Here is a 12,065-nt window from a genome sequence, read left to right on the forward strand (position 1 = left end):
GCTTTCTCATTCCTTTCTTCATCGATTCCTTGGCTGATCGATCGATCCATCGATTCGTTGATTCGTTCACTCCTTCACTCTTCATTCATTCATTCATTCATTCATTCATTCATTCATTCATTCATTCATTCATTCATTCACAAATACACCTCTTTCCGTTCCCTCCCTTCCCCCCTTCTCCCCGTTGCCACGCCGGTCTTCCCCAGCAGCCAGCCTAGAAGCGGCTCAGAGCTCAAGATCGCCGCGAGGCGGGGAAGCGCCGTGTAGACGGACGGGGCCGCGGGCGGCGGACAGCCGCTGCCCTCGCGAGCCCGCGAGCCCGAGCCGAAGCGCGAGCCCGAAGCCGACTCCGAGCCCGATCCGCCCCGGCCGCGGAGCCGACCGTCGCGGGAGGCGAGGCAGCGCCCGCCCGCCCGCCTTTGCGCCCCGGACGGGGCCCGCCCGGGGAAAAAAACGCTGGAGGCGGGCGCGAGCTCGTCGCTCTGCTCCCTCCCTCTCCCTCCCTCCCTCCCTCCCTCCCGCGCGATCTAGCTGCCCGCCGGCCGGGACACGGGCTCGGCGGGAGCCTGACGACCAGCCGGCTCTGCTCCCTCCCTCCCTCCCTCCCTCCCGCGCGATCTAGCTGCCCGCCGGCCGGGACACGGGCTCGGCGGGAGCCTGACGACCAGCCGGCTTGAAGCTCCGTGCCCGGAATAATGCGTACCCCTCTCGCCTACGTGTGGCGCCGGCTTCCCGCCGAGCAGAGCGGCCGGCGACGAGCTAGGAGGATTGCCCCTCTCGCCGCCCCCCCCGCCCAACTGCTCGGCGGGGCTGCGGTGCCGCGGGCGGGGGGAAAAGGGGGGGAGAGGAGCCGGCGCCGCGGGGAGGAGGGAGAAGTAGACCTGGTGGCTCCGGGGGCGGGGGGGGAGACAGCGGGGAGGAGGAGGGAGAAGTAGACCTGGTGGCTCCACGAGGAGGGAGGGGGCGGGGGGAGCGGGGAGGAGGAGGGAGAAGTAGACCTGGTGGCTCCACGAGGAGGGAGGGGGCGGGGGGAGCGGGGAGGAGGAGGGAGAAGTAGACCTGGTGGCTCCACGAGGAGGGAGGGGGCGGGGGGAGCGGGGAGGAGGAGGGAGAAGTAGACCTGGTGGCTCCACGAGGAGGGGAGGGGGAAGGGGGAGGGAGACAGCGGGGAGGAGGAGGGAGAAGTAGACCTGGTGGCTCCACGAGGAGGACACAGCGGGGAGAGGACATCTCAGCCTTTTGCTCTGTCCTGCCAACGGGCAGGCTGGGGGTGCAGTAAGAGCTGGGAGGGGACAGACCCAGGACAGGTGACCCAAACTAGCCAAAGGGGTATTCCATACCATCTGACGTCATGCTAAACAATATATAGGGGTGGCTAGCTGGGGGGAGGGGGCCGGACTGCTCGGGGTTAGGCTGGGCATCGGTCAGCGGGTGGTGAGCAATTGCATTGTGCATCACTTGTTTGTACATACTATTACTTTCGTATTATCACCATTGTATCATTATTATTATTATTGTTATTATTATTTTGTTATTATTATTTTCCTGTCTTATTAAACTGTCTTTATCTCAACTCACGGGCTTCACTCCCCATTTCTCTCCCCCGTCCCAGAGAGGGAGGGGGGAGGGTGAGCGAACGGCTGCGTGGTGTTTAGCTGCCGGCCGGGTTAAACCACGACAGGTGGGCAGAGAGAAGGGGCTTTTGTTGTGTCCACCTGACAATGATAGCAGGGGGCTATCATTTCATGCCAAAGTAAATGAAGCTTGCCTTCCAGACTTCTTACTCTCATCACTGGCCGCCCTCTAGCAGTGGCCGTGATGGCTAGACCGACGGCCGTGACGGCGGGGTAGACCTGATGGCTCCACGAGGCGGGAGGGGGCGGCGGGGGAGGGGGGTGGAGAGCGGGGAGGAGGAGGGAGAAGTAGACCTGGTGGCTCCACGAGGAGGGAGGGGGCGGGGGGAGCGGGGAGGAGGAGGGAGAAGTAGACCTGGTGGCTCCACGAGGAGGGAGGGGGCGGGGGGAGCGGGGAGGAGGAGGGAGAATTAGACCTGGTGGCTCCACGAGGCGGGGAGGGGGAAGGGGGGGGGGTGGGGGGGGGGGGGAGACAGCGGGGAGGAGGAGGGAGAAGTAGACCTGGTGGCTCCACGAGGAGGGAGGGGGCGGGGGGAGAGAGCGGACCCCGGCTGCTTCGGGCCGCCGCTCGCTCTGACGTCAGAGGTTCTTGCTCGGCCGCGAGAGGCTCGCCACCTGTGCCACTCAGTGCGGCTGACTGCCTGGCCGCTTTGCTTTAGCTGCTTTGGAAAATAAATGCTGTTATCTTTATGTTTGTTATTAGTTTGTTCCGTTGCCTGTTTTCTGCTGTAGCTTTAGGAATCCTGTCATTCCTTACCGTCTTTCAAAACCTCCCCCCCCCCTCCACTCCTCAGCTCCCCCTCCTCCTCCCCCCCCCTCCCCCCCCCCCCCCGCCTCCTCAGGCAAATGGCAGTTGAGCTCAGGTGGCGGCTCCCCAGTCAGCAGGGGTACTGGAATAGACTTGGCTGGGTGGCCGACCCCCACACCCCCACCTGCCAGCTGCGAAGGGACGGTTGGCGGGCTGTGGGGAGGCCGAATGAGGTGACCCAGCGTTCCCGAGTGTGTAAACACATCAACAGAGCAAAAAAGCAAAGCAGAGTAGGAACAGCAAAGCAGAGCAAAGAAAAGGATTCGGTGCCGGGAATACAAACCAAAACCCCCCAAAAATAGGCAGTTCTAAGGAAAGCATGTCGAAGCAGGTGCAGGAAAAGCAAAGCGGGGAAGAGCAACGAAAAGTAAAGCAAGGAAAAGTAAAGCAAAGCAAAACGAACCAAAATCATTGGGAATCGTGTCATGTCACTTATCGTCCTAAAAAACCTCACCCAACCCCATCCCCAGACGAACAGCAGCAGCGGGACCCACCTGGCGGCTCGCCGAACAGCGGGGGATGAGGAATAGACCGTGCTGGGTGGGTGGCCAGGCTTCCTGTCCCCACCCTCCAGCTCCCAGGGGACAGTCGTCGGGCTGCGGGGAGGCCACGGTGTGCGCCTGAGGGTTTATGCCTTCGTCAATACACCGATCGACTCATCGCCCAAATCGGTGCGACGGTCTGCAAAAGAAGCCTACCTAGCACGGCAAAGCAGAGCTGAGCAATGCAACGGAAAGCGGAGCGAGACAAAGCATAGCCCTGCCAGGGAAAAGAAAAAGGCAAAAGGAAAAGCAAAGCCAAGAAGGGCCGGGAAAAGCAAAACGAAGCAGGGCAAGAAAAACCAAAGCAGAAGAGGTCCAGGAAAAGAAAAGTGGTGTCACGAATACAAACTAAAGCAAAACAAAGCAAGGTAGGGCCAGCAAAAGCAAAACAAAGAAGGGCGAGGAAAAAAAAAAAACAAAAAACCTAAGTTAAGGATTTCCTGGGGGGTGGGGGAAAGAAAAGCAGCGGTGTCCTGAATACAACGTAAAGCAAAACAAAGCAAGGCAGGGCCAGCAAAAGCAAAACAAAGAAAGGCGAGAAAAACCAAAGCAAAAGAGGTCCAGGAAAAGAAAAGCGCTGTCTTGAATACAACATAAAGCAAAACAAAGCAAGGCAGGGCCAGCAAAAGCAAAACAAAGAAGGGCGAGAGAAACCAAAGCAAAGGAGGTCCAGGGAAAGAAAAACGGTGTCACGAATACAAAGTCAAGCAAAACGAAACAAAGCGAGGCCAGGAAAAGCAAAGCATGGTGAGGAACAGAAAAACCAAAGTAAAAGAGGGCCAGGAAAAGCGAAGCAGTGCCACGAATACAAAGCAAAGCAAAGCAACGCAGGGCCAGGGAAAGCAAAGCAAAGCAAAACGGTGCTGCCAAAACAAAATGCGTAGTTAACTTAGCGTCAGTCGAAATCGCTGGGTTATGGGGAGCTGGGCGTTTGAGAAGGCCAGGGTGTGGCAGCGGCCCCCGGTTGCCTCGGGCCGCCTCTCGCTCTGACATCAGAGGCTCCTGCTCGGCCGTGAACGGCTCCCCACCTGTGCCACTCAGTTTGGCTGGCTGCCTGACTGGTTTGCTTTAGCTGCTTATCATTATATAAATTGTTATTGTTATTATTATTATATACTACTAAAAAGCTATTAGAAATAAAAGTATTAAATAGTAATAGAAATAAATATCATTAAAACGTAATAAAAATAGTAGTAGTAGTAGTAGTAATAAAGTAAGAGGAGTTGTGGACTCGAATGAGGGTGGAAAAGGCCTTGCAGAGGGATCTGGACAGGTTGGGGAGCTGGGCGATCGCCAACCGCATGAAGTTCAATAAGAGCAAGTGCCGGGTCCTGCACCTGGGATGGGGAAACCCTGGCTGCACGTACAGACTGGGCGATGAGACGCTGGAGAGCAGCCTAGAAGAGAGGGATCTGGGGGTGGTGGTAGACAGCAAGTTGAATATGAGCCAGCAGTGTGCCCTGGCAGCCAGGAGGGCCAACCGTGTCCTGGGGTGCATCAAGCACGGCATCGCTAGTAGGTCGAGGGAGGTGATTGTCCCGCTCTACTCTGCGCTGGTGCGGCCTCACCTCGAGTACTGTGTGCAGTTCTGGGCACCACAGTATAAAAAGGACATGAAACTATTGGAGAGTGTCCAGAGGAGGGCTACGAAGATGGTGAAAGGCCTGGAGGGGAAGACGTACGAGGAACGGCTGAGGGCACTGTGCCTGTTCAGCCTGGAGAAGAGGAGGCTGAGGGGAGACCTCATCGCAGTCTACAACTTCCTCGTAAGGGGGTGTCGAGAGGCAGGAGACCTTTTCTCCATTAACACCAGCGACAGGACCCGCGGGAACGGGGTTAAGCTGAGGCAGGGGAAGTTTAGGCTTGACATCAGGAGGGGGTTCTTCACAGAGAGAGTGGTTGCACACTGGAACAGGCTCCCCAGGGAAGTGGTCACTGCACCGAGCCTGACTGAATTTAAGAAGAGATTGGACTGTGCACATAGTCACATGGTCTGAACTTTTGGGTAGACCAGTGCGGTGTCAAGAGTTGGACTTGATGATCCTGAAGGGTCCCTTCCAACTCAGGATATTCTATGATTCTATGATTCTATGATTCTAATAATAGTATTCTCCGTCTGTTTCCCCCTTTAGTTTTAGGAATCAAGTAGTTATTTATTGTTGTTCTCAACCCACACCCCTACCCAGATGAATAGCAACAGAGCCCACCTGGTGGCTCTCCGGACAACGGTGGGCAGCAAAATAGACCTGGCCCGGTAGCCAGATCCCTGTCCCTGCCCGCCAGCTCCGAGGGGACAGCTGTCGGGCTGCAGGCCGGCTAACTTTTCTATGTGTTCATAAACAAGTTTCATGAACTTGTTTATGCATTCATAAAGACGGCAAAGCTAAGGAAAGGAGCACGGGGAAAAACAAAGCGGTGCCAGGAAAGGGAAAGCCAAGGAAAGAAAGCAGTTTGAGTCAAAGCAAAGCACAGCAAGGCTAAGAAAGGTACAGAAGAGCAGAGAAGGTAAAGCAAAGCACTGACAGGAACACGAAGCAAAGAAATAAAAAATAAAGCATGACCGCACAAGTAAAAACGTAGCAGGCCCAGGAAAGAAAAAGCAAAGCAAAGCAAAGCAAAGCAAAGCAAAGCAAAGTAGCACAAGGAAAAACACAGCATTTCCAGGAGAGAAAAAGCAAAGCAATCTGAGGTAAGAACAGCAGAGAAAAGGAGGTATGGAAAAGCAAAACTGTGCCAGGAAGAGCAAAGCAAAGCAAAGCAAGGCAGAACAAAGAGAAGCAAAGCGAACGTAGCGAGCTGGCGGACAGCACTCCTTTGGGTTCCAAGTGTCTGTGGGGGGCAGACCGGAGGGCTCCATGTTGTGTACAGGTGGCAGCCAGACTTGGACAGTGGCTGTACCCTGATCGCCCTCTCCCCAGCCTCCTTCACATCTCCTGGTGCACCGTGACGGTGGGCAAGAACCATGTCTTGCCTTAGCTGGTTTTATATATCTCTATCTATTTTGTAGTTGTTGTTGTTGTTGTGGATTTCTTCCACCGTAGTTGTGGGAATCATGTAGTTACTTACTGTCGTCGAGAACCTCAGACACACAACGAGCAGTGGGGCCCACCTGGCAGCTCGCCGCATGGCTGGGGACAAAGAATGGACCATGTCGGCTGGCCAGGCCTGCTGCCCACACGCGCCAGTTCTGAGGGGACAGTGGCTGGGCTGCGGGGAGGCCAAGTTCTGTTTCTGACGGTTTATGCGTTCATAAATTTACCAATCGACTCGGCAGCAAAATCAGCGAGACAGTCCCCAAAGGAAGCCTAGCACAGCACAGGAGAGCAGAGCAATGCGGATGAAAGCTGAGCAAGACAAAGCAAAGCCCTGCTAGGGAAAAGACCTAGCGGCATAGGGAAAAGCAATGACATCCAGCGCCTGGAAAAGCAAAGCACGGCCAGAGAAAACACAAGAAAAAGATATAAAAGGAAAACAGAAAGCATGGAATTGAACATCAGATATAGCAAAGCAGAACAAAGTAGAGGAAAGCAAAGCTAAACAAAGGAAAGCATGGACCTATAAAAAAAAAAAAAAAAAAAAAAAAAAGCAAGGCCAGGGAGGGCAAAGCTCAGCAAAGTAAAGTAGCACCAGGAAAAGCAAAGCAGTCCCAGGAAAGAGAAAGAAGTGAAAATAAATAAATAAATAAATAAATAACAAAAACAAACAAACAAACAAAACAAAAAAACAGCAATGAAAACCACAACAAAGCGAAAAAGTTGGAGGTAAGGCAAATCAGAGCTGGGTTAAGAGAAGCTAAGCAGAGCAGAGAAGGAAAAGCAAAGCAATGCCAGGAATACAAAGCAAGGCAAAGCAAAGCATGGCCAGGCAAGGCAAAGCAGAACAAAAGAAAGTAGCAAAAGGAACAGCAAAGCAGTGCCAGGAATACAAAGTAAAGCAAAACAAAGGCAAGCATGGCCTGAAAATGGAAAGGAGAGCAGGAGCAGGTGAGGCAAAAGAAAGCAAGGCAGAGGTAAAAAAAGGAAAGCATGGCCCCATAAAGCAAAACACAGCACGGCCAGGGAAGGCAAAGCTGAGCAAAGGAAAGTAGCACCAGGAAAAGCAAAGCATAACCAGGGAAGACAAAGCAAACAAAGCAAAGCAAAGCAGTTTGAGGCAAGGCAAAGCACAGCAGGGGTAGGAAAAGCAAAGCAGTGCCAGGTCTATAACCCAAAACTAAACCAAGGAAAGCATGGCCAGGGAAGGGAAAGCCGAGCAAGTCAAAGCAGAGCAAGGGAACGTAGCACAAGGAAAAGCAAAGCATTTTCAGGAAAGAAACAGCAAAACAATCTGAGGCAAAGCAAAGCAAAGCTGGGGCAAGAACAGCAGAGGAAAGGAGGTATGGGAAAGCAAAACTGTGCCAGGAAGAGCAAAGCAAAGCAGAGCAAGGCAATACAAAGAGAAGCAAAGCGAACGTAGCGAGCTGGCGGCCAGCCCTCCTTTGGATTCCAGGTGGCTGTGGGGGGGAGACCGGAGGGCCACCATGTTGTGTACAGGTGGCAGCCAGACTTGGACAGTGGCTGTACCCTGATCACCCTCTCCCCAGCCTCCTTCACAGCTCCTAGTCCACCGTGACGTTTTATATATCTCTATCTGTTTTGTTGTTGTTGTTGTTGTTGTTGTTGTTGTTGTTGTTGTTGTGGATTTCTTCCACCACAGTTGTGGGAATCATGTAGTTACTTGCTGTCGTCGAGAACCTCAGACACACAACTAGCAGTGGGGCCCACCTGGCAGCTTGCCGCATGGCTGGGGACAAAGAATGGACCATGTCGGCTGGCCAGGCCTGCTGCCCACACGTGCCAGTTCCGAGTGGACAGTCGCTGGACTGCGGGGAGGCCAAGTTCTGTTTCCGATGGTTTATGTGTTCATAAATTTACCAATCGACTCAGCAGCAATATCAGTGAGACAGTCTCCAAAGGAAGCCTAGCACAGCACAGGAGAGGAAGGCAATGCGGATGAAAGCTGAGCAAGACAAGGAAAAGCCCTGCTAGGCATAGGGAAAAGCAGTGACCACCAGGGCCTGCAAAAGCAAAGCATGGCTTGTAAAAACATATCAGAAAGGTCCAAAATGAAAACAAATCATGCAAGGAACATGAAAAAATAAATAAATAAATTAATTAATTAATAAAAAGAAAAAGGAATAAAAGATGAAAGGCAAAGCAAAGCAAAGCAGAGCAAAGCAAAGCTAAACAAAGGAAAACATGGCCTGATAAAGCAAACGAAAGCAAGGCCAGGGAAGGCAAAGCAGAGCTAAGGAAAGTAGCAAAAGACTTACAATTTTCCACCATGATGACAAATGAGAACACAACAAAACACAACGGAGACCCCCAAACACCTCAAAAACTTCCCAAAACTTGATGGGACCACCCCAAAAAAACAGAAGATAACCCAAAAATCATGAATCTGCCCCAAAAGTCGCCCCAAACCTACCTGAAGTTCTCCAAAACCTACAATTTACACTTTTCCACCACGATGACCACGGAAAACCCAATGAAAACAAACGGAGACCCCAAAACACGTCAAAAACACCCCAAAAAAGAACGGGATCACCCCTAAAACTGGAAGAAAATCCCCCCAACCATAGATTCACCCCAGAACCACGCTAAACCTTCCTGTTGTTCTCCAAAACACAAAATTTACCCTTTTCCACCATGATGACCATGGAAAACCCAAGAAACCAAACGGAGATCCCAAAACATGTCAAAAACACCCCAAAAAAGAATGGCATCACACCCAAAATTGAAAGAAAATCCCCCAAAATCATAGATCCACCCCAAAACCACCCAAAACCTACCTCATGTTCTCCAAATTCTAAAGGCCACTACCAAACACCAAAAAACACATTTGTAACTCAACGAAAGGCAACGGAAACCCCAAAACACGTCAAAAACACCCCAAAAGAGAACCGGATCAGAAGAAAAAACTTGATTTAACCCCCCCAAAAATTAAACCTACCTGATGTTCTCCTAAATGTACAATCCAATCCCAACCAACAAAAAACCCAATGGAAACCCAACGAAACACAACGGAGACCCCAAAACACGTCAAAAACACCCCAAAAAAGTTCTATACGTGAAGAAAAAAAAAAAAAAACAAAAACCATGAATTTTCCCCCAAAACCACCCTAAACTCACCTGATCTTCTCCAAATACAACATTTCCCACCCATTCAGCATTATGATCAAACTGAACCCTACGAAACCCAACGGAGACCCAAAAACACATCAAAAACACCCCAAACAAGAATGGGATCAGAAAAAAAAAAAAAAAAGAAATCCCTCAAAACCATAGATCCACCCCAAAACCACCCTAAACCTACCTGATGTTCTCCAATACCCACGATTTACACCTTTCCACCATGATGACTACGGAAAACCCAATGAAACACAACGGAGACCCCAAAACACGTCAAAAACACCCCAAAAAAGAACTAGACGTGAGGAATAAAAAAAAAAGCAAAAAACATGAATTTCCCCCCAAAACCACCCTAAACTCACCTGATCTTCTCCAAATCCCACATTTCACTCCCATTCACCATAATGACCAACAAGAACCCAACGAAAAAAAACAGAGACCCCAAAAAACTTCAAAAACACCCCAAAAAAGAATGGCATCACACCCAAAACTGGAAGAAAATCCTCCGAAACAATAGATCCACTCCAAAACCACCCTAAACCTACCTGATGTTCTCCAAAACCCACAATTTACACCTTTCCACCATGATGACCAACAAGAACCACACTAAAACCCAACAGAGACCCCAAAACACGTAAACCCCCCCCCCCAAAAAGAACGGGACCACACCAAAAACAGAAGAAAACCCTAAAAAACAGAAGAAATCCCCCAAAACCATAGATTCATCCACAAACAAACCTTAAACTCACCTGATGTTCCCCAAAACTCACAATATACCATTTTCCACCATGATAAAAAACAAAAACCCAACAAAACCAAAACGCGTCAAAAATACCCCAAACAAGAACTGGATCAGAAGAAAAAAAGAAAGAAATCCCCCAAAACCATAGATCCACCCCAAAACCACCCTAAACCTACCTGATGTTCTCCAAATCCCAAAAGGCCACTCCCAACCAACATAAAACCCATTAGGAACTCAACAAAACGCAACGGAAACCCCAAAACACGTCAAAAACAACCCAAAAGAGAACCGGATCAGAAGAAAAAATGTGATTTAACCACCACAAAAAACCTTAAACCTACCTGATGTTCTCCTAAATGTACAATCCACTCCCAACCACCAGAAAACCCAATGGAAACCCAACGAAACCCAACGGACACCCCAAAACACGTCAAAAACACCCCAAAAAAGAACTAGGCGTGAAGAAAAAAAAAGCAAAAATTATGAATTTCCCCCCCACACCACCCTAAACTCACCTGATCTTCTCCAAATCCCATATTTCACTCTCATTCAACATAATGACCAACGAGAACCCAACGAAACACAATGAAGACGACAAAACACGTCAAACAGCCCAAACAAGAACAGGATCAACCTCAAAAAAAGAAGAAAACCCCAAATACCATGAATCCACACCAAAAGTCCCCCTAAACCTACCTGAAGTTCTCTAAAATGCGCAATTTATGATTTTCAACAATGATGACCATGGAAAAACCAACGAAACTAAATGGAGACCCCAAAACACGTCATAAAGACCCCAAAAAAGAACGGGATCACCACAAAAACTGAAAGAAAATCCCCCCAAACCTTAGATCCACCCCAAAACCACCCTAAACCTACCTGATGTTCTCCAAAACCCACAATTTACACTTTTCCACCATGATGACCACCGAAAACCCAACGAAATCCAATGGAGACCCCAAAACACGTCAAAAACACCCCTAACAAAAAGTGGATCACCCCAAAAACGAAAGAAAAACCCCAAAACCATAGATCCACCCCCAAACCACCCTAAAATTACCTGATGTTCTCCAAAACCCACAATCCACTCCTATTTAACATACTGACCAACAAGAACCCAACAAAACCCAACGGAGACCTCAAAACACGTCAAAAACACCCCTAACAAGAAGTGGATCACCCCCAAAAAAACAGAAGAATACACCAAATACCATGAATACACCCCAAAAGTCCCCCTAAACCTACCTGAAGTTCTCCAAAACCCACAATTTACCCTTTTCCACCATGATGACCACGGAAAACACAACGAAATCCAACGGAGACACCAAAACACGTCAAAAACACCCCCCCAAAAAAAGACATCACCAACAAAACTGGAAGAAAATTCCCCAAAACCATAGATGCATTCCAAAACCACCCGAAACCTACCTGATGTTCTCCAAATCCCAAAGGCCACTCCTAACCACCAGAAAACCCATTAGGAACTCAACAAAACGCAAGGGAAACCCCAAAACACGTCAAAAACACCCCAAAAGCGAACCGGATCAGAAGAAAAAACATGATTTAACGCCCAAAATAACCTTAAACCTACCTGATGTTCTCCTAAATGTACAATCCAATCCCAACCACCAGAAAACCCAATGGAAACCCAACGAAACCCAACGGACACCCCAAAACACGTCAAAAACACCCCAAAAAAGAACTAGGCGTGAAGAAAAGAAAAAAGCACAAACCATGAATTTCCCCCCAAAACCACCCTAAACTCACCTGATCTTCTCCAAATCCCACAATCCACTACCATTTACCTTTACAACCAACAAGAACCCAACGAAACCCAATGGAGACAACAAAACAGCACTAAACCACCCCCAAATCAACCCAGAACAACAACAAAAAACAAAATGCCATGATTTCAACCCAAAAAGCCTTAAAATCTACCTGATGTTCTCTAAAACCCACAATCCACTCCTATTTAACATACTGACCAACAAGAACCCAACAAAACCCAACGGAGACCCCAAAACACGTCAAAAACACCCCAAACAAGAACAGGATCACCCCCCAAAAAAGAAGAAAACCACAAATACCATGAATCCACACCAAAAGTCCCCCTCAACCTACCTGAAGTTCTCTAAAATGCGCAATTTATGCTTTTCAACAATGATGACC

The sequence above is a fragment of the Anas platyrhynchos genome, chromosome 36 (assembly GCF_047663525.1).
Source record: "Anas platyrhynchos isolate ZD024472 breed Pekin duck chromosome 36, IASCAAS_PekinDuck_T2T, whole genome shotgun sequence".
Classification (NCBI taxonomy): domain Eukaryota; kingdom Metazoa; phylum Chordata; class Aves; order Anseriformes; family Anatidae; genus Anas; species Anas platyrhynchos.